This window comes from Zea mays, chromosome 7 (genome assembly GCF_902167145.1).
Source record: "Zea mays cultivar B73 chromosome 7, Zm-B73-REFERENCE-NAM-5.0, whole genome shotgun sequence".
NCBI lineage: Eukaryota > Viridiplantae > Streptophyta > Magnoliopsida > Poales > Poaceae > Zea > Zea mays.
In genome coordinates this window covers 39,653,855-39,679,109 of record NC_050102.1, presented here as the reverse complement: position 1 = coordinate 39,679,109, position 25,255 = coordinate 39,653,855, and the positions used below count along the sequence as shown (strand labels likewise).

Here is a 25,255-nt window from a genome sequence, read left to right as displayed (position 1 = left end):
ACCAGAAAAAGTGTGCAAGGATCCTCCTTAAGTTGGATATCACCAAAGCTTTTGACTCTGTCTCGTGGCCCTTCCTCCTAGAGGTCTTAAAGCATTTGGGTTTCGGGCAAATTTGGTGCGATATTGTTAGCATTCTTCTTGCTTATGCCTCTTCCCAAGTAATGCTTAATGGTAAACCAGGTAGGAGAATTATTCATAGACGAGGTCTTCGACAGGGGGACCCTCTCTCCCCAATGTTGTTCATACTGGTTATGGATGTGCTAGGCTATTTAATTAAGGAGGCTGCTAATGATGGTTTGATGGTGCCTCTGATAGAAAATTCAGTTCATAATCGTATTTCTATTTATGCTGATGATGTGGTGATTTTCCTCCACCCGGTGGCTCTTGATTTAGTAATCACCATGGACATTATCAGGATTTTTGGGGAGGCAGCTGGGCTCAAAGTGAATATGGCAAAGAGCAGTGTTTTCCCCATCCACTGTACTGCTGAAAATCTGGATACCATTCATAATCTGCTGCCATGCGTTGTTGCCAACTTCCCCTGCAAATATTTGAGGGTGCCTCTATCCTTAAAGAAGCTCGGCAGACAGCACTTACAACCATTCATTGATAAAATTGCACATCGTCTTCCCTGCTGGAAAGCTGATCTGTTGACTAGAGCTGGAAGACTGATTATTGTCCAGACTGTCCTGTCTTCAATGAATATCTACTTAATGATGGTCATGGACCTTCCTTCTTGGGTTTTCAAAGCAATTGACAAGATCAGAAGGAATTTCCTGTGGAGAGGGAGGAAAGAAGCTTTGGGAGGACACTGCTTGGTAGCTTGGAACAAGGTTACTAGGCCAAAAATAATTTGGAGGATTGGGTAAACCTGTGTTTGATGAATTGGGCTCTTAGATTACGCTGGCTCTGGCTGAAAAAAACCGATACTGGCAGACCTTGGGCATCCTTTAAAATAAATGCTCATCCTTCAGTTAAGGCCTTCTTCTCGGCAGCAATCTCTTCGGTGGTGGGCAACGATAAAAACACTTTGTTTTGGACAGATAATTGGATCGATGGCCAAAGTCTACGTCAGCTGGCCCCTCATTTGGTCCAGATGGTCTCTTCTAGGGCTAAAATGAGGAATGTCCACGATGCCCTCATTTCAAGGAGCTAGGTCCATGATATTAGAGGAGCTATCACTGTAAATGTTTTGTCTGACTTCCTCAAGGTTTGGGACCTCACTACAGACTGGGTCTTAACACCAGATCAGGAGGATAAGCATAGTTGGAGGCTTTCAAGCTCAGGTTTATATTCGGCAAAATCGGCATATACCGGTTTCTTTCTTGGAGCAACAACTTTTAAACCTTGGGAAAGGATTTGGAAATCATGGGCTCCTAGTAAATGCAAGTTCTTCATGTGGCTCGTGGCCCACGATCGCTGCTGGACAGCAGACCGACTAGCAAAAAGAGGACTGCCTCACCCTCAATTTTGTACACTATGTGATCAAGAGGAAGAAACGATAAACCACTTGCTGGTTTCCTGCGTTTTCTCTCGGGCTGTCTGGTTTCAGATGATGAAATCTATTGGGTTGCAGCACCTTGCTCCTAACCCTGCGTGCTCCTCCTTTGAAGATTGGTGGGAAGGGGTTGCTGCATTTTCTGCTGGTCTAGCAAACACAGGGCTGCACAAGGGCTTGAATTCTTTGATCATTATTGGTGCTTGGGCCATCTGGAATCACCGCAATAGTTGTGTTTTTAATGGTGTGCAGCCTAGTCAAAGCATGGTCACCAATTGGGTCAAGGAGGAGGCTCATCTCTGGTATAGGGCTGGAGCCAGGGATTTATCTAACATCTTTATGCTCCAGTAATTTCAGTGGGTAATCTTTAATTTGAGTCTCCATGGTCACGGGACTAGATGTCTCTTGTTGTTGTTGATGTTAATTTTCTCCTCCCTATAGCCTAGTGTTTGTGGGTTCGGGTGGAGTTGTACGAGGTTTCCTTGCCTCACCCTTTCTTCTTAATATATTGATACGCAGCTCTCCTGCGTTTTCGAAAAAAAAAGGTTAGTCGGATCAAAACACAATTATCTTCGCTTGATGATGGCCCGCTCCTCCAGGTGAGCCCTAGAGATTCCTCAAAGTCAATGGTCGACGAACATGGAGGCAGAGAGCCAGAGAGCTCTCATTGTCGGACCCGGAGTGCTCCTCATCAAAGTAATTCGAGACCCAAAGGACTCGAAGGACGACGTGGGTGCTCTCTTGCACTTACTTGGGTTGGCCACGGCGGTGGGTGAGGGGGTTTTCTCTCTTTGGCGAAAGGGGGGAAGCTTCAAGGAAATGAGAACGAAACGAGTGATGAAGGCAACACCAGGGACTCCCATATATTTATTAAAAGGAGGGTTTGCCCCTTCGTCTCCGGACGTACGTCGTATCATCACAAGTAATCAAGGCGTCGCTTTGATATCCAAGAAACGGCACATTTCTAGCAAACACGACATCAAAGGTCAGTTATTCGCATCATGACGCCATTTGAACTCATGGAACTGTTTACTGAAAAAGACAAGCACACCCATTAGGCGCAACTGGGAGCGAGCAAGGAAGACGGTTGTGTGGGCGTGAAGACTCCTGGGCCACGCTCCGCGCATGCAGAGGACGTGCAAATTTTATGAAGATTCGCTGACCACCGGGAAAGTCGGCACGACTCTAGCAGAGGCGCGTGGACGGAGATCGTGTACCGGTCGTGCGTGTAACTCCTCTTCCGCCGGGAATAAGGCGGAAGAGGGGCCCCTATGAAAAGGAGGCGCCACTCAGTAGAATAGCCATCTTCTACCTCATGAACCATATGTAACCAGGAACACAGTGCAATACATCTCCACAAACTCAAAGGACGTAGGATTTACGCGAACGAGCGGCACGAACCTGTATAATCCTCTGTGTTCCATCGTGGATAGCACGAACCATCGAACCTCGTCGTTCTCATGTGGTACACCCTATAGTGTGTCGTCGGTACCAAATACCAACAGCCGCCACGACCTGTGCCTTGCGCGCCGCCGTCGTCTCTGTCGTCGCAGACCTGCGCCCTGCGCGCCGCTGAGGCGTCTTCAGGGTGACGCCTTACCTGTGTTTCAGGCGCCAGGGCAACGCCTTGAAGCCTAAGGCGGACGCTTTATTCTAGATAGCAAGGCGAGGCGGGCGCCTTAGCCTTAATCCTCGCCTTACCGCTTAACTGACGCCTTAACAACTATGGCACCCACGCACAGTAGATCTGGACAGGCCATTCCAACGGCTCTTTGTTGGCTTGGGTATATAAATAGACCCACAAACCAGCCCCCTCAACACACCAATTCACTCAAGAGCAAGTGCTTTCATTCCTAACATTAGAGAAACACAGCAAAGTGGTCTAAGCACCAGTATTCGCAAGAGAGCTCTATTTCAGTTTTTGCGCTTGCGTTCTTCGATCTGTTGGTGGTGTGATTGCGCTCTTGTGTGTTTCTTCCTCTCTCTTGCTTCTATTGGAGTTCTAGCTCTTATCAACTTGTGCAAGGATAGCAAGAGTCTCCATTCTGTGGAGATCCTTGTGAGGAGACGGATATAAGTGAAAAACTGAAAACTATGGCCTCAAGCTTGATCTTTGGATCACTTGAGAGGGTTGGGTGCAACCCCATCCTTTAGGACACCGCAACAGGGACGTAAGTTCTTCAGAGCTGAACCTCGGTCAAGCACATTGTTGCATCTTGTGTTCCTTATTTTTCTACAGTTTGTTTTTCCTATCTATCCCCAAGTTCTTGATTTATATTCACTTGTAATATTGCTCTAGTATTAATTCCGCATTGAAGAGAGCAATCAAGTGCAAGAACTTTCCTCTCTCCTTACTTCTATTTGTTCTAGTTTTTGAACTAATAATTATTCGGGACATTGTTGAAATAGGAATGGTGTCACACCCGTCTCCGAGGGGCAGAAGCCGGGTGCATAGCATATGTGTGCCAGGATCTATTTCCACACATATGTTGACGTCACAAGTGTAATATATCAAAAGAACAATGCATAAAAGCGTAAATAACGATTTTATTAACATATTACACTTTGAACAGACATAATGTCTTAACCTTTATTCATCAAAGTACAGCGAAACATGGACATCCATCCACAGGAAGATGACCGGGGGCATCACTAGACTAGCATCCATGGAGTTCAGCATCATATCTTCATCTGCAACTTCTGATCAAAATTAAGCAAGGGTGAGCTCACTTATGGTCGAGGCTCAACAAGTGGGGGAAAAACTAATGCAAGTCTAACAAGGTGAGGCTGAGGTTGAGCAGTAAGCATTTTAGTTGGTCAACATTTTATTAACAACATCTGTCTTACTAATATGTGTGAATCCCAAATATTTCCATTAAGCAAAGGTACAAGAGTATTTCAAAAACACTTAAGTGAAACCACTTAAGCAAACCATTGGCAGATCATCGGATCTCGATTTATTTCCATCTTCAAGTTCAATTATCATGTGAGGAGTCCAGGCCGCTCATAACCGTGAGCACGGCTGATATATCAGTTTTACACTCTGCAGAGGTGGCGCATCTTTACCCATGAGTCGTGATTCCCTTCTAGCCCGGGTTAGCTAGACCCGTATTCACTTCCGAGATGAATGACCAGGGTCTCACTACGAGGCTTCTCCCTAGAGTCCTCATTACGCAAATGCTGGAAATGGTCAAACTGCATAAGGCACACCTACCGTAACCAACTTATAGTCCAGACTACAGGGTAAAGCTTTGGGAACTATGCCCGTATCCAATCTGCCTGAGCCGGAACTATAAGAGCTTGCCAGATGCCCCCGTTCCTGTCGACCACGACCAACACCCAACATAAGACTTCCCTAGTTATTTAGCCAAGACCAGAGCCATGATAGTTCTCATGGTAGCACTGTTTTCCCGGGTGGTCACTCCATGTTCCAATTAATATGCAATAATCTTGTTTAACCATCGGATTAACAACAATAAAGTAAACTTACCATTTGGAACATCAATATCATAAGCGGGAGTGACTGCATAAATTTAGAGTTGTAGCAATAGCATAGCTACTTGCTTAGATCATAATCCTAGGTTAACAAGGAATAAGATTGGAAAGGTTATCTAAATAGGTAACCCGTCAAATTATGCATATATATCCAAAAGAGTAAACTTTATTAAATGTATTGTTTGGGATCAAACAGAGTATATAGAGGGAGAAGTCCACTTGCCTTGCTTATTGAAAACTTGAGGTCCTTCCACGGATAGGAATAGATCTTGATTCAAACTACTAGATCGACCACTGAATATCACACAAACAAACAAGAAGAACAAACACCACTCAATAACATACCACATTCACCACACGTAAAGTTAAAAGAAAGCCTAACGAAGAGAGCGTTCGCTTTTCAAAAACGTCGCAAGTAATGGTTATAATGGGAGGGTGTTCTTTTCAAAACTGTGTGATCTATACTTTATAAAACAAGACATGAGCTTATAAATATCTTAATTAAAATATACAAATACTAGGTTCACCAAATTAATCTTTTATAAAAACGACATACGCGATATATCTAAGATAAAGGGTTTATAAGATGATAAAACACGTTATAACAATATTAAACCTTTTTAACATTTTAGAAAAGATATATGTTATATCTAATGTTAATGGACTACTAATCACGTTATTAATTGTAGAAGCATTATGGAGCATATTATTAGTCATTCACTTATGACAAATTAAAATATAAGTCTAAATAGGTTTTATGTGAAAAGACCATAATTATATTATTAATCACTTGTTTAAGACGAGTTAGGTTATGGATCTTAAGTGGATTTTCATGCAAAAGATAATGAACGCATAACTATCATTTAATATCATTAAAAGCACATAGCCTATATTATTATATTTGAAGTCAATATATATAAAGTAACATTTTAAGTTATAAAAGAACTTAAACTCTTATTACTTTATTTTATCCTTTAGGAAAAGCTAAGTGATTCGTATATAATGTGGATTAAATTCTATGAAATTATTAATCATGCCATAAATCTAGTTAAGAACAAATTGACTATTGGTTTGATTATGATAAAGGATAATTAGTCTATTAATTATCTTTAACTTCTATTGTAGGAACAAATGATCTAGGTAATTAGAATGAATACTATATTTATTAGTATATTATTAACTATCATTTTAGTTATGACAGAGTGAGCACTTATTTAAGCCATTATATCATTATTAGACATATTACTATTTAGTACGGCTATACTTAAACATCTATAACAAATTCCATTAAATCAAAATCATGATATCTATTAAAAAGGTCATTTTATAGTTAGAAGCAAATTCTCTAATTCTTTAGTAAGAAACCTATATTTACCAATATAACTATCAATTTCTTTAATAGGAAAGCATGAGTGTCTATTTAAGTCATTTTACATTATTATAAATTCTACTCTTTCGGTTTTCTCATTTCTTTTCTAAATAGAATTTATACGTATAACTAAAAATTGTTTATTTAATTCCTCTAACACTAATATACTAAGAATTAATTGTAAATTACTAAATGGGACTTTTAATAACCTATTCATGGTTATTATGACATAAACAAATGTCTTACTAATTCTAAGTACTTAAGTGCTATACTTATGAATACATTTATCATGTCTAGTGAAATCTATATTTATATTTGACCGGAAATACGTGGCTCAATACCTATTTCAATTTCTTATATCATTTAAATCAATACTAACTGATTATCGCTCTACACACTAAAGTGAAATCAAATAAACATTTTCTAGTATGAAAATCACTAAGTTAGTGAATAGTGACCATGTTCATTTTTAGAATTATAAAATCCTACGTATATTAAAAGTGTTGTCGCGGGGTTCAATTTTGGCTACACGTATACATCGCATCTCTAAAAATCATATGCGTGAATTGCCAAATCGCATCAATATTACAACAATAATTCATAAGATCAATAAAGTAATTCAAACACGATTTAGAAAATATATTAACGGGTTGGGATTGTTTTCAACCTTGAGTTCTCGTTCTTGCGCAGGGAATGATGAACGTCGACGAAAGGGAGTGATTTGACGGCAGGTAACGACGAGGTTTGGACGGGGTTCGGGGACGTCTCCGGCGAGCAGGGGAACGAGCGCGGTTGTCGGTGGACGGCGAGGTACAAACTCCAGCGCGTCACCACGGCGAACTCCGGCGACGGCGTGCGGATGCGAACGGTCCGGCGACAAGCTTCACAACGGCGATTACGTGGGCGATGAGTGGCAACGACACAACAATACGTTGTCGCGAGTTGATCAAAGACGTGGCTCTGCGCAGTGGGCGAGCAAGGAGCGCGAGAGAGAAAGGGAGCTTGGGAGGAAGAGAGGGAGATCCGTCTCCAATTTATAGAGGGAGAGGAGAGGGAGAGAGAAGGGCGCCAGAGAGAGGAAACGGTGGCCGGGTCCTTCAATCGACCATTAATGGCGCCGGTAATGGGGGAGTTAGTGGGGAGGGAGAAACGGCAGCCGTTAACGGCTCGGGTCCGGTCGCTGCTCGATGTCGCGGCGTTTCGGTTTCCGGGTAGCAAGGTCGCGAGGGTCCTGGCCGAGTGCGCGGGGTCGGACTTGGCCGGTCGAAGTCGCGCGCTTGGTCGCGGAACACGGCGCGCGGGGTCTTCGTCGGAGCGGTCCTTGGGCGGGTGCGCGCTGGCGTGCTCGGGGCGGGTCGAGGTCGACGCCTGGGCTCGGCGCTGGCTCGGGCGTCGCGGTCGGGCGCTGCGCAGACGGGTTGGTGGCGCGGACGTCGCAGTTGGCGGCTCGACGCTGGGTGGTGCTGCTCGGTGAAGCGCCTGGGCGCGGCTGGAGCTCGGTGGGGTCCGCTGCGCGGTCGGGGATGCGGTTGGTGTCGCGGCACCGGGCTGGGGCGGCTCAGGGATGGCTCGGCGCTTGGCGTAGGTAGCGCGGGAGGCTGCAGGGAGAGGAGAGATAGAGAAGAGAGGGAAGAGAGCAAGGGAGAGAGAAGAGAGAGAAGCGGCGGCTGGGGAGGAGCAGGGTGGCGGCTAGGTCAGGGATAGGAGGGGCGCGGCTTCATGGGCCTTGGGCCAAATTCCTTAGGGTTTTTTTTTTGAATTTCTCTTTTCTAATTTAAAATACACTTTAAAATAACTCTAAAATTTATAGTAATCACAACAAAACCATTTATAAATAAAATATTTATTTTTAGACTAATAATTATATTATTAATTTACTAGAATTTTTATTTAACAAGAAATGTTATTCAATGACCAAAATTAATCATGAGCATCCAAAAATTATTCCAAATGAAATAAATAACAAACACTTAAAAGAAAATTAATTACCATAGATATCATTAATAACTAAATGTATTATTTTATTTAATGATTTTCATAGTGTCACAAATCTACCCCTCTTAAAAAGAATCTCGTCCTCGAGATTAAGAAAGGCTAGCACGAAAGCAAAGGAGATACATGGTTTATTTGTAGATTCTTAGTTCTCATTGAACTCCTCCAAACTTAAGGAACTTCCTTACTTCTTTGCTCCAAAATGTATACTAATCAAGCGTCCTTCATCATCATACTTATAAAATGGTGGGTCTTCTGAATTATTGTTTAGGTCATGCTTGGCAGCTTTCTTCTCTATTCGGTCTAGACGCTTTTTGGGACATTCGCGAATAAGATGTCCTTCGTTTTTGCAGTAGTAGCAAGCACCTCTTGCTTTGAGTTCTTTGCGAGTCAACTTTGCTTGACCAACAGGGGGTGAGGGTTGATTGGGTGTCTGTATCTCATGTAGGTGAGTCTGACTTGGTTCTTCTGTTTGGGTATCCATGTGTTTCGTGGCTTTTGCTTGTGGTTGAGGTGAACTAATCATGTATCCAAACATTTTTCTATTCCTTTTGTTGTTCTTCATTCCATTCATCGAATATCTCTGTGACTCATTTTTCTCGTTCATAGTTGTTAAGGTAGGAATATTGTCGTTGGCATCATTTACTTCATTTCCATTGGGGTTCATCATCTAGTCAAAGGGTAAAAGAGATAGTGAGACAAGATTACATAAGAGGCTTGTACAATATGAAGATAAAGGGCGAACACAACTTTTTGATTTCCAAGATTAGTCAAGGAACAAGGGTGGTTTCATATTTCTCCTAGCTTCATCATACTACAAGAGCGTACAAGTGTTATAATCCTTAACACAGATCCTTTTGAACCTTATAAATTACAGAGCATGATATCCAAATCATCTTTCTGATCCAACAATATTTCTTTGAGCACAAATTGAGAGAAAGACTTGAGCGGGACTTTAGGGCAACTAGAATAGAGCATCACATTGTTTGCATATAGTAGATGACACCATACTTTATTTTCTTTATAAAGAGGCAAAACACAATAGGTGCGAGATATTCTCCAAATTTATTCATATATCACTTAGCACGATTACAAATCTTGAAATGGGCAACAACTTGACATTTTTTTGAGACATACTCCTTCTAACTAAATGATATATTATTCTTCCTCGTCAGATGTACCAATCTTCAGAGCTGGAGGTCGATCGTCTTCAACTACTATTCTTTCTCCAGATGGAGTTTCCAAACGCATGGTTCTCTCAGTATGTTGGATTACTGCTTTAGTTCTTTGTAACCAATTCTTTCCAAGAATCACATCTTTTCCCATTGATTCTATCACTAGGAGATCAGCTGGAAAATCTATCCCGTTGATTTTAACACTTACTTTTGGACATATGTAGTTTACTAACATTTTTCCTTCGGGTGCAATGATGGTCTTCCTTGATCTCAAGGGACACTTAAAGATACCATACTTTTTTGCAAACTGGGCACTGATAAAAGAATGTGTCGTATGAGGATCATACAACACGGTGGTGATGGTTGTGTGAATGACCAGTGTTCCAAAAATTACTGCATCATCATATGGAATGGTTCCTGTCACTTCATAACTTATCTTTCCTGTGGACTCTTTCCGTTGTTTATTCTTTGTTGATGCATGAGTTTGAGGGTGTTGTCTTTTCTTTTGGACCTTATTGATCTCCACATCCTTCTTAGGACAACCATTAATAAGATGGCCGGTATTACCACAGCCAAAGCAAGCACGACTTGATAAGTTACATGGTGGAGTTGTCTTTACGTTGTTGGTAGAAGTTTCTGTGCATTTTTGTTCATATTCCCTGTCTAAAGACTGAGATAGCTTCATCTCGGAGGTGATCTGTAGTGAACTCTTCTCAGGACAGTTACGGAAGTAATGACCTTCACGTCCACATTAATAGCAAGCTTTTCTTGAAGTTATTTCTTGACTTTTTCCATGTTTCCCTTTTTGTTTCTTGGACCTGATGTGACGACGAGGCTGAAACTGTGTGCAGGTAATAGTCCATCCATCAATGTAACACTCCTGTGTTTCTTCTTGGGGCGGGGCATTCTTGTGATGTTTCCTTTTTGGAATACCTGACAATTCATCGTCTGATAGTGCATCTACTATTAGTTGTTCTTGGGGAGACCATTGTCTTTTTATACCAGAAAACAAAATCCGGTTCTTCTGTTTTATAGTTTCACTTTCGTTTGTACTGATCTGGCGACAAGGAATTCCATAGTACTCACAACAACCACATTTTCCAAGGTCACTTGTCTGTTGGTTTGGTTGTTCATCCTTTTGTGTCTTGAAGGTCTGTTCATCAGTTGTTTCATTTATAGTGTTGTTTTGACTTGTCAACACACCGCATTCTTTGCATTTAGTGACATCACTTGTAGTTGACATTCCAAGGTCTGACATCTGTATGGGTATGGAAGAATGGAAGGGACGAAAGGGTTGAGTAAAGACAGATTATAGAGAGCAGAGAAAACCCATCTATCTAAGGTTTTACCTAGCTAACTGATGTCATTATGGACAAAAGTCACACAATACACCAACAATCATTTCAAAGAAGCAAATCAAACATAGTCACAAATAAAACTAACATGAACTCAAACATATATCAGCACAACACAATCCAATTCTACTCATTCAACCAAAACAAAAGGTGAGACAAGGTTTAGAATAAGAAAGATATTATAAAGTCAAGGAATCATATTGGAAATATCAAGGAGTTAGACAAGACATATTTGTTCATGGACAAGAGTGAAATAAGATAACCATGAACTATTAAAGTGAGGATAAATGATACAACCAAGGATATGAAGTGAGTTAGGGAGAAAGTACTATCAAGGAGACAAAATAATAGAGCATTATCAAGTAGGAGTAAGGAGACAAAGAATTCAGAATATCAAGGTAGATATTGCGCAAGGATGGCAATACAATGGCAAGAAAACAAAAGTATAAGAAGTCAAGGGTTATATAGCAATATTAGGAATTAGAAAACCACCTATAATATAATATAATATCGCCATTACCGATCTAGTCGAAAACTTAGCACTATAGAGCTATCCTATCAACCTAACCAAGAAGAATGGTAATAGATCCAAGAGATCTATAACGAAAACTTCTTGCGGGGCGGAGATAAGACAGAGAATGGGGCATCTTCAATAGCTTTTTAAGGATTTCTTCAGGTAGACTTCACTTCGAGTTCCACAATCCTAACTTGATCAGCTTGTAGTGCTTCTGAGTAGAGTCTTCTGATAGACCAAAATCAGACTAGAAGAGTTGAAAATAAAAGAGACGAGTTTTGATATAAAGTAAGTCTTTATGGAGGACAATATATCAAGCTTTGAAAGATTGACTGGGCTTTCCATTTCTAACTAATCTAGCGACCTACGGTCACATTGCTTTGATACCACTTCTGTCACACCCGTCTCCGAGGGGCAGAAGCCGGGTGCATAGCATATGTGTGCTAGGATCTATTTCCATACATATGTTGACGTCACAAGTGTAATATATCAAAAGAACAATGCATAAAAGCGTAAATAACGATTTTATTAACATATTACACTTTGAACAGACATAATGTCTTAACCTTTATTCATCAAAGTACAGCGAAACATGGACATACATCCACAGGAAGATGACCGGGGGTATCACTAGACTAGAATCCATGGAGTTCAGCATCATATCTTCATCTGCAACTTCTGATCAAAATTAAGCAAGGGTGAGCTCACTTATGGTCGGGGCTCAGCAAGTGGGGGAAAAACTAATGCAAGTCTAACAAGGTGAGGCTGAGGTTGAGCAGTAAACATTTTAGTTGGTCAACATTTTATTAACAACATCTGTCTTACTAATATGTGTGAATCCCAAGTATTTCCATTAAGCAAAGGTACAAGAGTATTTCAAAAACACTTAAGTGAAACCACTTGAGCAAACCATTGGCAGATCATCGGATCTCGATTTATTTCCATCTTCAAGTTCAATTATCATGTGAAGAGTCCAAGCCGCTCATAACCGTGAGCACGGCTGATATATCAGTTTTACACTCTGCAGAGGTGGCGCATCTTTACCCATGAGTCGTGATTCCCTTCTAGCCCGGGTTAGCTAGACCCGTATTCACTTCCGAGGTGAATGGCCAGGGTCTCACTACGAGGCTTCTCCCTAGAGTCCTCATTACGCAAATGCTGGAAATGGTCAAACTGCATAAGGCACACCTACCGTAACCAACTTATAGTCCAGACTACAGGGTAAAGCTTTGGGAACTATGCCCGTATCCAATCTGCCTGAGCCGGAACTATAAGAGCTTGCCAGATGCCCCCGTTCCTGTCGACCACGACCAACACCCAACATAAGACTTCCCTAGTTATTTAGCCAAGACCAGAGCCATGATAGTTCTCATGGTAGCACTGTTTTCCCGGGTGGTCACTTCATGTTCCAATTAATATGCAATAATCTTGTTTAACCATCGGGTTAACAACAATAAAGTAAACTTACCATTTGGAACATCAATATCATAAGCGGGAGTGACTGCATAAATTTAGAGTTGTAGCAATAGCATAGCTACTTGCTTAGATCATAATCCCAGGTTAACAAGGAATAAGGTTGGAAAGGTTATCTAAATAGGTAACCCGTCAAATTATGCATATATATCCAAAAGAGTAAACTTTATTAAATGTATTGTTTGGGATCAAACAGAGTATGCAGAGGGAGAAGTCCACTTGCCTTGCTTATTGAAAACTTGAGGTCCTTCCACGGATAGGAATAGATCTTGATTCAAACTACTAGATCGACCACTGAATATCACACAAACAAACAAGAAGAACAAACACCACTCAATAACATACCACATTCACCACACGTAAAGTTAAAAGAAAGCCTAACGAAGAGAGTGTTCGCTTTTCAAAAACGTCGCAAGTAATGGTTATAATGGGAGGGTGTTCTTTTCAAAACTGTGTGATCTATACTTTATAAAACAAGACATGAGCTTATAAATATCTTAATTAAAATATACAAATACTAGGTTCACCAAATTAATCTTTTATAAAAACGACATACGCGATATATCTAAGATAAAGGGTTTATAAGATGATAAAACACGTTATAACAATATTAAACCTTTTTAACATTTTAGAAAAGATATATGTTATATCTAATGTTAATAGACAACTAATCACGTTATTAATTGTAGAAGCATTATAGAGCATATTATTAGTCATTCACTTATGACAAATTAAAATATAAGTCTAAATAGGTTTTATGTGAAAAGACCATAATTATATTATTAATCACTTGTTTAAGACGAGTTAGGTTATGGATCTTAAGTGGATTTTCATGCAAAAGATAATGAACGCATAACTATCATTTAATATCATTAAAAGCACATAGCCTATATTATTATATTTGAAGCCAATATATATAAAGTAACATTTTAAGTTATAAAAGAACTTAAACTCTTATTACTTTATTTTATCCTTTAGGAAAAGCTAAGTGATTCGTATATAATGTGGATTAAATTCTATGAAATTATTAGTCATGCCATAAATCTAGTTAAGAACAAATTGACTATCGGTTTGATTATGATAAAGGATAATTAGTCTATTAATTATCTTTAACTTCTATTGTAGGAACAAATGATCTAGGTAATTAGAATGAATACTATATTTATTAGTATATTATTAACTATCATTTTAGTTATGACAGTGTGAGCACTTATTTAAGCCATTATATCATTATTAGACATATTACTATTTAGTACGGCTATACTTAAACATCTATAACAAATTCCATTAAATCAAAATCATGATATTTATTAAAAAGGTCATTTTATAGTTAGAAGCAAATTCTCTAATTCTTTAGTAAGAAACTATATTTACCAATATAACTATCAATTTCTTTAATAGGAAAGCATGAGTGTCTATTTAAGTCATTTTACATTATTATAAATTCTACTCTTTCGGTTTTCTCATTTCTTTTCTAAATAGAATTTATACGTATAACTAAAAATTGTTTATTTAATTCCTCTAACACTAATATACTAAGAATTAATTGTAAATTACTAAATGGGACTTTTAATAACCTATTCATGGTTATTATGACATAAACAAATGTCTTACTAATTCTAAGTACTTAAGTGCTATACTTATGAATACATTTATCATGTCTAGTGAAATCTATATTTATATTTGACCGGAAATACGTGGCTCAATACCTATTTCAATTTCTTATATCATTTAAATCAATACTAACCGATTATCGCTCTACACACTAAAGTGAAATCAAATAAACATTTTCTAGTATGAAAATCACTAAGTTAGTGAACAGTGACAATGTTCATTTTTAGAATTATAAAATCCTACGTATATTAAAAGTGTTGTCGCGGGGTTCAATTTTGGCTACACGTATACATCGCATCTCTAAAAATCATATGCGTGAATCGCCAAATCGCATCAATATTACAACAATAATTCATAAGATCAATAAAGTAATTCAAACACGATTTAGAAAATATATTAACGGGTTGGGGTTGTTTTCAACCTTGAGTTCTCGTTCTTGCGCAGGGAATGATGAACGTCGACGAAAGGGAGTGATTCGACGGCAGGTAATGACGAGGTTTGGACGGGGTTCGGGGACGTCTCCGGCGAGCAGGGGAACGAGCGCGGTTGTCGGTGGACGGCGAGGTACAAACTCCGGCGCGTCACCACGGCGAACTCCGGCGACGGCGTGCAGATGCGGACGGTCCGGCGACAAGCTTCACAACGGCGATTACGTGAGCGATGAGTGGCAACGACACAACAATACGTTGTCGCGAGTTGATCAAAGACGTGGCTCTGCGCAGTGGGCGAGCAAGGAGCGCGAGAGAGAAAGGGAGCTTGGGAGGAAGAGAGGGAGATCCGTCTCCAATTTATAGAGGGAGAGGAGAGGGAGAGAGAAGGGCGCCAGAGAGAGGAAACGGTGGTCGGGTCCTTCAATCGACCATTAATGGCGCCGATAATGGGGGAGTTAGTGGGGAGGGAGAAACGGCAGCCGTTAACGGCTCGGGTCCGGTCGCTGCTCGATGTCGCGGCGTTTCGGTTTCCGGGCAGCAAGGTCGCGCGGGTCCTGACCGAGTGCGCGGGGTCGGACTTGGTCGGTCGTGGTCGCGCGCTTGGTCGCGGAACATGGCGCGCGGGGTCTTCGTCGGAGCGGTCCTTGGGCGGGTGCGCGCTGGCGTGCTCGGGGCGGGTCGAGGTCGACGCCTGGGCTCGGCGCTGGCTCGGGCGTCACGGTCGGGCGCTGCGCAGACGGGTTGGTGGCGCGGACGTCGCAGTTGGCGGCTCGACGCTGGGTGGTGCTGCTCGGTGAAGCGCCTGGGCGCGGCTGGAGCTCGGTGGGGTCCGCTGCGCGGTCGGGGATGCGGTTGGTGTCGCGGCACCGGGCTGGGGCGGCTCAGGGATGGCTCGGCGCTTGGCGTAGGTAGCGCGGGGAGGCTGCAGGGAGAGGAGAGATAGAGAAGAGAGGGAAGAGAGCAAGGGAGAGAGAAGAGGGAGAAGCGGCGGCTGGGGAGGAGCAGGGTGGCGGCTAGGTCAGGGATAGGAGGGGCGCGGCTTCATGGGCCTTGGGCCAAATTCCTTAGGGTTTTTTTTTGAATTTCTCTTTTCTAATTTAAAATACACTTTAAAATAACTCTAAAATTTATAGTAATCACAACAAAACCATTTATAAATAAAATATTTATTTTTAGACTAATAATTATATTATTAATTTACTAGAATTTTTATTTAACAAGAAATGTTATTCAATGACCAAAATTAATCATGAGCATCCAAAAATTATTCCAAATGAAATAAATAACAAACACTTAAAAGAAAAATAATTACCATAGATATCATTAATAACTAAATGTATTATTTTTATTTAATGATTTTCATAGTGTCACAAATGGAGATCCCCAACGGTGACGACGAAAACTATAATCCTGTGGAGGTGGAGAAATTTTACACCGCAACTCCCAAGCCACCACGGTATTACTTGTTTCTCTCTGCAGGGAAGAATACAATAAGGTGAATGGCTTGGAAAGCGCCTAAGATATTTGGGACACTAAAAGTGCATGAAGGTGACAAAATTACAAAGATCATCAAAAGGGGGCTCCTAGAATGGGATCTCGGGAGATTTGCCATCCTCAAGAGAGAAGGCATGCAAGAGATATACAATCGCCTTAAGAGCCTAGTGAATCAAATCTACAATCTCGGGAGCAAGAAGTGGTCTAATACTCTAATCATGAAGTGGTAAAACTTATGTTAAGATCATTTACTTCTCGCAATGCTACTCTTGTATCTTTGGTTCGTGAGAATCCCAGGTACAAGAAAATGACTCCCGAAGAAGTATTTGGAAAGTTCCTTAGCCATGAGATGATGGTGAGGATACATCGGAGACTTGGTGCAAGGAAACGTCACCACCAACGAACCACAACTCTATTATTGGGTATATTTGCTATTGCTCTATTTGGTTATGGGATAATGTTACATGTATAACACTGATCATGATTTATTATTGATGGTTTACTTAGGCATGATATGGAGCGACCACTGATCATGATAATGTTACATGTACAACCCTGATCCTTTGTTTAATTGAAATATGGAGCGACCACCCGGAAAAACGGTGCAACCACAAGGAGTATTATGAGTTTCGTCTTGGCTAATTAATTAAGGAAGCTAGTGTGTGAGAATCCTACGTGAAAGGGACAAGCGGGGAGGAGTTGCTCAAGTATAGGGAGGTTTTCGAGCTTATCTGTTTGTGATAGCTTTTCGAACGAAGGATTCCTATACCACCTCTCTGAATTCGTAGCGTGTTCTCTCATGCTAGTGGAACTTTGTAAAGACCTTGTAGCGTTCATATGCAATCACACCTCGGAAGTATTGTGCCTAATCAGCACAGCGTGGTTGGGTGTAAAGTTCTTTGAACTGTGGTTGGGTGTAAAGTTCTTTGAACTTTTACGCGACTTATTGGTAAAGATATACAACCTCTATACAACAACAACAACAACAAAACCTTTTTGTCCCAAGCACGTTGGGGTAGGCTAGAGATGAAACCCCGTATGAAAACCTCAGAGCTCAACCCCAAAAGAGAAAAAAGGGGAAACAAAGGCAAAGGAGAACCGAAAAACGACGAAACGGGGAAACACATAAAAGAGATAAAACCCACAAGAACCAGCAAGATCTAAAAGGGCACAAGAAAAGGTCAAACGATTAAAGAGGAAAAGCGAAACTATAAATCAAGGTTCTGGCACGTGAATTGCACACTTCCACCCCTTCCTATCCACGGTGAGCTCTTTATCAATATTCCACTCCTTCAGGTCCCTCTTCACAGCCTCTGTCCACGTCAAGATTGGTCGACCTCTACCTCTCTTCACATTCTCGGGACGCCTAATTATTCCGATATGCACTGGTGCCTCTTCAGATCTTCGTTGGATATGTCCAAACCATCTCAAACGATGTTGCATAAGCTTCTCCTCAATTGGCGCCACTCCTACTCTCTCTCGTATATCATCATTCCGGACTCGGTCTCTCCTTGTGTGGCCACATATCCAGCGCAACATACGCATCTCTGCCACACATAGTTGTTGGACATGTCGTCTTTTAGTGGGCCAACATTCTGCTCCATACAACATAGCCGGCCGGATTGCTGTCCTGTAGAATTTGCCTTTTAGTTTGTGTGGCACCCGGGGGTCGCATAAGATACCCGCCGCTTGCCGCCACTTCAACCATCCAGCTTTAATTCTATGACTGACATCCTCATCGATGTCTCCATCCTTCTGAAGCATTGATATAGTGTAAAATTGATATATCAATCGTGCTCATGGTCAAGAGCAACCCAGACCCTCACATGAGTAAATTATGGAATTAAATTAAACCGAACATGCATTCATTTTGGGTATTTCATTTATGATCATTATTTAATTGAGATGGTATTTACTTATACTTAGTAATTGCTAATAAAAGTTTGACCAACTTAATTAAAAGATATTACTCAGCTTTAGTCATATTCTCGGTAAGCCTTACACTACACTTTTACTCCACACTTGCTGAGCCCCCACCGTAGGTGAGCTCAACCTTGCAAGATTTGTTTAGAATCAGGTCAACAAGAGAAAGACTACTATGTAGACTTTGATGACGTCAAGGTTGTCGTTGCTCCGGTCAACCAGCGTGTGGCTTGTTAGCGAGAACGTCGTAGCCCCCGTCGTTGTCGTCATTGTCATTTGGTTTCTATTATTTAGTTATTTTTGTAAAGACACCATACTTATATAATAAATTTTGTGACACTGGTTTCTATATCCTAAGTTGTCATGTATAAAACTTAATCCTAGCACACATATGAGATGTATCTAGATGTTGTCCTTGATCTGGGTGCAGCAAATCATAATATATTTTTCTAGACTAAATTATGATATTAGCTACTAAGCAACAAAATTTGAACTGAACTCAAATTGTACTTAAACAAATGAAAAACACAAATTTTGTTAAGAGGTAAACTAAACCAACTCAAAGGAGCGAAGGGGTAAAATGAACTAAAAATACTTTAGGGAGTTATGTGAACATTGTCCATAGGTGAGGGGAGTAATTTGGACTTTTAACTTTTATAATCATGCCTCCTGTACACCGGGGAGCTAAGTGCATGGATAAATTAAGAGTTAGGACTGACCCAAAATAAAATTTTAGTTTTGTAGTTTGCACAAACAAAGAAGCAAAAATCATGCACCTTTAAGTTTGAGGCAATGTTTCACATTCTTATAGGGCCTCTAGCTGAGATGGTTAGGTGGTCTGAGTAGCACTCCTCAGGTCCTGGGTTCGACTCCCCGTGGGAGCGAATTTCAGGCTATGGTTAAAAAAATTCCCTCGTCTGTCCCATGCCAAAGCACAGGTCTAAGGCTCAGCCCCGGTCGTGGTCGTTCTCACATGGGCTTCGATGCCGCTGTGTATGGGTGGGGCAGGGGTTCGGGGGTTTTCTTGACCTGTGTGAGAAGGTCTTCTTCTTAATACAATACCCGGGGGTTGTCTTACCCCTCGCAGGTCAAGTTTTTTTTTATAGTGCCACTTGTGCAGATGCAAGAAGTAAAATAACATGATAAATATTGGATTTTTGCCTTATTGCAGTTCTTTTATTGTTTCATTCAACCTGGTCTGACTTCAATTGTCCTGCTTCATGTATATCGTCTAACCTAGATATGCAGATTCACAGCTAAGCAAATGTTGAACCAGGTTCATGCACCAGACAACTAATTGTTATCCAGGCAAAGTCAAAAGTTCTATGCAGTAGGTTGCAACTTGCAACTGACCAGGCCACACAAGCATTTATGATATGATAGATGTTTTTGAATCCATGACCAAGACCTCTTACAAGCATCATCCAACAGTTGTGGACATCTTACAAGCATCATCCAACAGTTGTTAGTTCAGTTCAGCAACAAATTTCAGCCATATCTTGTGCTGACTTGTGTGTTAGATTACCTAGATTACCCGTCTAGGGTTTGGGATCTTCCCCATATAATTACCATCTCACCCCTTGTGTAATGGGCCAGGCCCAATTACACAAGTCTATTAATACACCTCACCCAACCCTGATTAGGGTTATGGGTTCACATTCCAATATTGTGAAAGAAAGCAGCAAGTTATTTCAAACATATAAAACTGAAATATGAGCGCCAACAAGTGAGGACCCAGGAACAGGAGAAGGACCTTGATGCTAAGTTATCATGAACCTTTGTATAAGATAAAACTGCTGAATATCAAGTTGGCTTCATGCATCCTCAAGTTGCAGCTTGATTGTACACACAAATTGTTCAACTAGGCACAGAACTTCATCATTTTCTACAACTATAACTCATTGGAAGACCTAACAAATATGTTAACATCAGTAACCTCATGGTCCCCCACATCCAAATTTAATAAACCAGTCATATTGTGTGACTGTTACTTCAGCATACTTATATTTAGCAAATGGGAACGATGGGTCCGCGCGTCCCCTCGGTGCCCGGCCCGCGCGTCTCCTCGCCTCCCGCGCGCGTTCCCTCGTCCCATGCGCGCGACCCCTCCACTTCCCATGGCGCCGCCCCCCCCCACCAACGGTCCGGCGACCCACCTGCCTACGCCGGCCATCGCCCACACCATAAACGGCGGCGCCGCGGCTTCCCCCCTTCCATCGTCCTCTGCCCGTTCCTCCCCTTCCCTGGTTTCGTCCACCTCCGCCACCCAAGGACGGTCCAAGTTCCAGCGGTGGAGCGGGAGTGCGTCAAGATCCCCTGTTGACGGTCTTCCTCCTCGGTCCTGGGCCGGCCGGCCCCTGTTCCGCGACGTGTTGCTTCTCCAGCGCGCGCCACCTGCTCCAGCACCGTGTGCCTCGTATCCGAGGGAGCCCTCCCCACTTGAGACCGTGACGTCGTCTCCTCACCACAAGGAACGACACCGCCGGTTTCGTGGCCTGGAGAGAGCGCCGGAGACAACGCTCGGCGGTGGGTGGACCAGAGTAGAATCAAGAAATTCGAAGAAGCGCCGCCTACGCGCACTGCGGGCACGCCGTCCTGTGCCAGGAGACCTCGCCGGTCGTTGTTTCAACTGCCTCGCGGAGGACCACCTCGCTGCATCCTGCCGCTTTGGGCCAAGATGTTTCCGCTGCAAGGCGCTTGGTCATCGCTCCTACGTCTGCCCTGGGCCAGTGAATGGTGACAAGATTTTTCCTGTCCTTCGACGACGGCTGAAAGGGGCGGTCTGGAGTAGGCTTTCGACAGTCGCGCCAGCAAACGTCGACCGTGGGGCGACGGGGCCTGTGTCGCAGCACCAGCCAGCTCGGGCCTCGGTCTGGGAGCGACTTGTGCCACCAGCACCCCGTCCCTTGCGTCGAATCTCCCCTCCAGGCGTTGAGAAGGGTCAGGCCCATTTTGAGAGGATGAATGGGGCAGTGGATGCGCGTGAAATTGTTACTCCTTCCAGCGACGTTGGAGCTGCTGCTGCTTCTGCCTCGCAGGGCTCCCTCCCGCCTCGCCCGCGACGCAGACGCCATCGAAAGCGCAAGTCATCCCCTAGGGGTGGTTCTGATCCGGGTTGTGGACAATCTGATCAACCTGGAAATGAAGAGACCCCTCAGGATGTTCCCAGCCCTGTGCATCTTCAGCACCCTTGTGTGCTCGGCTGGAATAGTTTGATGGACAAAGCAGAAGAAGATTTGAAGAACGCAGTCTCTATCTTTGTGGTCAGTGATGTGCTTGTGCCGGTCGCTGATATCGCAGATGCAGTTGCTCAAAAGCTTGAAGTCAATTCTGATTCGCTAATCCTGAGGCAATTGGCTCATGGACATTTTCTGCTCATGCTCCCCACCCTCCACTCTGTTGACCAGCTGACATCGAGATGGAGCACTATTCGTGCAGGCGCTTTCTCCCTGCACTGTAAAAGATGGTCCAGGTTTTTTGGATCCTCAGGTGCAAGTTTACCTATCCCTGTGGAATTCGAGCTTAGTGGCATCCCAATTCATGCCTGGGAACTTTCCACTGTCCAGCACATTTTGAACCCTTTCGCCTGGGTGCAGAAGGTACATGAGGAGACTCTTGAGCTCAAGAATTTGGAGGCCTTTCGCTGTTATGGTTGGTGTTATGATTTGGCCTCAATCCCTCATTCTAGAGATCTCTGGATTACTGAACCGCTGGGAATAGGACCATGCGCTGAAAGGCTATCTCTTGCCTATCGTGTTCAGATTAAGGTGTTGGATGGACCACGTGTTGTCCCTGACCCCGTCCAAATCCCAACAAATATGAATGGTTCCACACGTCAGAGGCGGCGTTTCCGTTCGCGTTCGCCACCAGGGGACCGTGATGGCCGAAGGGGTTCTACGGAAGACAGCGTACTTTTGGGCAGACGTTCTGCTCTTGAACGTCTAGGCCCACGGTCCGAAGTTCAGCCTAGGAAGGAAGGCGATGCCAGTCAGTGTGTCCAGACAGCTGGAAACTATGAGATATTGGAGGAGTCCTCGGCAGTGGAGATCACTGCTGGTATATCTGCAGATCTTGATGCTGTCCCGAACTTACCTGCTGTCTGGGGTACCATGGCTCCGGCCTCTGAGCATATCCAGGGTCCCTTGGCCCCTGTTGATGTACTCGAGACCGTGGAGCAGCTGGTGCCCAATGCTGCTAATGATGTGCATGCTGATTCTATTATTCCAGCTGTCAACCGGCCGCTACTTACTTTAGAAGAAAGTGGTCTTCGCGCTGCTGTGGTTCCAGACACTGTGCCTGCCCAGGGCACCCCTCACCCTGTTGACACGCCTTTGTCCGTTGAGCCGCAGGACGTTACCAATTTTAGCGTAGATGGCACCCCTATCCACCTTCAAGACCACTCAGACAGCAGATTCAAAGTAAAGCCTCCCTGTTTCAAAGTCTACTCGCGCAGAAATGAAGTCCAGGCTGCGGTGGCCCAGATGACAGATGTTGAGAGGGCTGAAAATTACAAGAATTCATGCAGATTGTTACCAAGCCAGCTACAAGGCTGTTGGCTGCCCCCCCGATTACCAAGCGAAAGAAGATGAAGACCCTGCCCAATGACTTCAATCCAAGAAGAAGCAGAAGGGTGGCTAAACTGCCACCGGAGCTGGGCAATGAAGCTGCAGCTACAATCTGCAGGCAGCTGGGATTTTGTGATGATCAGGAACATATTTCCTTCGAAGACGCCCAAAAGTATGTTCACCTTTTTGATGCAGCACTTTCCAGAGAGCATGTTGCTGCCATGGCAGCATTATTTGGCTGGGAATTGCCTGGGGAAGACCGGGCTCAAAACTGATTGGAGGGGGTGTAGGTCGTGTTTCTTTTGTGTACCCTGTTATAATGCAGCCTGTTTTTCTTATCTGGAATGTAAGGGGCCTAAATGACAGGTCTAGGAGAGACATTGTTAAGTCCTTGGTTATGAGCATCAAACCAGCGGTTATCTGTTTGCAGGAAACTAAGCTAGGCTCTATCTCAGCCTTTGACATCCTGTCTATTCTTGGTGCTGGTTTTAGTGATTTTGTTTATTCCCCAGCGCAAGGAACCAGAGGTGGTGTTTTGGTGGCTTGTAGGGATGGAGTCTATTCTGTTATTGAGAGTTTGGTGCATGATTTCACAGTTTCAGTCAAGTTGCAAGAGGAAGGTGGTGCCCAGTGGTGGTTCACTGGTGTTTATGGGCCACACCACGACCCTCTCAAGCTTTCATTCCTCCAGGAGCTTAGGGAGGTCAGGGAGACATGCGTTGGCCCTTGGGTAATTGCTGGAGATTTTAATCAGATCCACAGCTCAGAAGACAAGAACAATACCAATATAAACAGGGCAATGCTGGGCAGATTCAGGAGACTTATCCATGACCTGGAGCTGAAAGAAATCCCGTTGGTAGGCAGGAAATTCACTTGGTCAAATGAGAGAAATGTCCCTACACTTGTTAAACTCGATCATGTTTTCTGTACAGCCAGCTGGGAGGAGATCCATCCGGATTGTATTCTCCATAGCAACTCTTCAGAACTCTCTGACCATTGTCCCTTAGCTCTGCACCTTAATGAGAATGTCAAAGGGAAGCGAAGATTCCATTTTGAGAGTTTTTGGACCAAGTTTCCAGATTTTCTGGAGACGGTGGCTACCTCTTGGGTGCAGCCAGTTATAATTTCTTGCCCCTTGGAAAGATTGGCTCTAAAGTTGAAAAGGCTTGCAAAGGCTTTGCAGTCGTGGAGTCATAAAAGGATCGGAAATGTTAAATTTCAGCTTAGCTTGGCCAGGGAAATTTTGCACAGACTTGAGATTGCTCAAGACAATAGACTGTTGTGTGGGGACGAGATATGGCTGAAAGGAAGGCTTAAGCATCACTGCCTGGGGCTTGCATCTCTGGAAAGGACAATTGCTAGACTTAGATCGCGGATCAAATATTTGAAAGAGGGAGATGCCAACACTTCCTTTTTTCATCTACAGGCTTGCTATCGGAAAAAGCGAAAATTTATCTCTGAATTAGTGCATGGGGACCAGATCGCCACCTCGCAAGAGCAAAAGCAGGAGGTCTTGTTTGATTTTTTCTCCAATCTGTTGGGGGTAGCGAAGCAGCGTGAGTTCACTCTGGATTTGGAGGTTTGCCAAAATGCTGATGTTGATCTTGGGGCCTTGGACCTTCCCATTACAGAGGAGGAGGTCCGGGCCACTATTGCTAGCCTTCCCTCGGACAAAGCCCCGGGGCCAGACGGATATACGGGAAGATTTTATAAAACTTGTTGGCACATAATTAAGGCTGATCTGATGGCGGCAGTTATCACCCTGCACCAAGGTAACTCACGCAAATTGTGGATGATGAATTCTGCGTACCTAACACTTATCCCTAAGAAAGTTGATGCCAAGACAGCCGGGGACTACAGGCCAATTAGTCTTATTCACAGCTTCGCCAAGTTGGTATCCAAAGTCTTGGCTAATCGCTTAGCACCGCACCTTCAAAATTTGGTGGCTACAAATCAAAGTGCCTTTGTCAAGGGTCGTTCCATCCATGATAACTACATGTTGGTTCAGCATTCTATCAAGGCCTTTCACAGGCAGAAGATCGCTGGTCTGTTTCTAAAGCTGGATATTACAAAAGCTTTTGATTCAGTGTCCTGGGCCTTTCTCCTAGAAGTTTTATCCCATCTTGGCTTCGGGCCTAGGTGGTGTGGTCTCGTGTCCAACTTGTTATCCACTTCTTCCACACAAGTGCTTTTGAACGGAGCTCCTGGGGATTATATTCGTCATCAGAGGGGGCTGCGCCAAGGCGACCCCTTATCTCCTATGCTTTTCATAATCGTGATGGATGTGCTTAGTAGCTTATTCAAGCATGCTGAGGAAAGAGGTTTGCTGCAGGACCTGGCCATCAGAAACGTGAAAT

General features: G+C 43.1%; 1 protein-coding gene across 12 annotated transcripts in view; it reads right to left on the bottom strand.

The window, feature by feature from the left end:
- The window catches only part of LOC103632264 (putative pentatricopeptide repeat-containing protein At3g23330), a 41,773-nt gene that overhangs the window by 12,515 nt on the left and 4,003 nt on the right, over nucleotides 1-25,255 (bottom strand). The window contains exon 2 of one of the 12 annotated variants that reach the window (XM_020541099.3): nucleotides 20,087-20,243. The exons of 9 other annotated variants lie outside the window; for them this stretch is intronic. The gene's annotated coding sequence lies outside the window, so the exon portion shown is untranslated. Of the gene's footprint in view, nucleotides 1-12,038; nucleotides 12,077-16,287; nucleotides 16,390-20,086; nucleotides 20,244-25,255 lie in introns of those variants that run through there. 2 more of the 12 variants (XM_008654082.4, XM_008654083.4) reach the window with 2 other exon arrangements.